Raw genomic sequence first — 1,463 nt, forward strand, 5'->3', positions numbered from 1 at the left:
GGAGGATGAGGCCCAGAAATCAGGATTTTAAAAAGATTCCCAGGTGATTCTAATGTGCAGCCAAGGTTGAGAACCACTGATCTATAGATATAGTATTTCCAAAGGTAGCTTCAATAATAGATCCATTACAAATCATTTCACTTCCACGCTCCGCTCCAAGGGCTGGTTCTGCCTGAAACCTCGACCTGAGAGTGGGTTCCTGCCTAAAACCTCAACCTCCAGGAAACAGCTGGGGGAGGGCGCAGCCATTTCCAAGACAACTCCTGCAGGACTGACTTCCTTCAGGTTGATCACCCTTCTGGCTGTGATGTTACACCCAGGGTTTTTATATAAAGCGATTAGTTCCAAGTCTTGAAATTCTGTTTTACAGAAATGGTTAGGTTGAAAATGAACAAATCTTTCAATATTTTATTACCTGATTTGGATGATTCAACTCAAAGGTGTGCTAAGCTCTTAAAGGTGTGTTGTGTAAAAATCTAAAGAGCATATTCTGTTCATGGAGAAAAAGAGAGAATTTTACTCTTCTATACCTTCATATTAGAGTTTTATAGTAATGTTATTTCTTACCTTTGGTCCTCAAACTTAAACCCATGTAAAGCTTTTTGCTTTATCGTCTTTCTCTGAATATAATGCATTATAACATTGATTGCAGACCAGTGCCCCCTGTCCTAATGTTCTTTTATTTCGAACTTTTGTGATCTGATGCACAGGTATTCTTCATGTGAACTTCATACTCATTCTTTTCAGTTCCTCCAGAAATCCTACCCACATCTCTTTTCCTACACTTTCCCTTAGATAGGAGCATTGGTGTTTTCTTTCTTTATTTTTTAGTTTTCAGTTACAGTTGACATTAAATAATATTTTATTTTAGTTTCTGGTATACAGCATTGCGGTTGGACAATTCAGTAATTTAGGAAATGATCCCCCTGATTATTTAAGTACCCACCTGGCACCATACATAGTTATTACAATACTAGAGGCCCAGTACATGAAATTTGTGCACTGGGGGCAGGGTCACTCAGCCTGGCCTGCTCCCTTTTGCAGTCTGGGACCCCTTGAGGGATGTCTGCCTGCCAGCTTAGGCCTAACCCAACATTCAGACATCCCTCTCGCAGTCTGGGACCCCTTGTTTCTTACCACCTGCCTGCTCACTGCTCCTTATCACTTGGCTCCTGCTCTTTAGCACTGCTGCACAAACAGGAGAGGTTCCTGCCACCACCTCTGTGCTTGCCAGCCACGAGCCCAGCTTCTGGCTAAGGGGCACTCCCCCTGTGGGAGTGCACTGACCACTAGGGGGCAGCTTCTGCATTGAGTGTTTGCCCCTTGGTGGTCAGTGCACATCATAGCGACTGGTTTTTCTGGTCATTCTGCCTGCAATGGTCGCTTAGGCTTTTATTATATAGACTTGAGGCCTAGTGCACAAAATTTGTGCACTCAGGTGGGGCGTCCTTCAGCCCGGCCTG

This window comes from Myotis brandtii, unplaced genomic scaffold, assembly GCF_000412655.1.
Source record: "Myotis brandtii unplaced genomic scaffold, ASM41265v1 scaffold746, whole genome shotgun sequence".
Classification (NCBI taxonomy): Eukaryota; Metazoa; Chordata; class Mammalia; order Chiroptera; family Vespertilionidae; genus Myotis; species Myotis brandtii.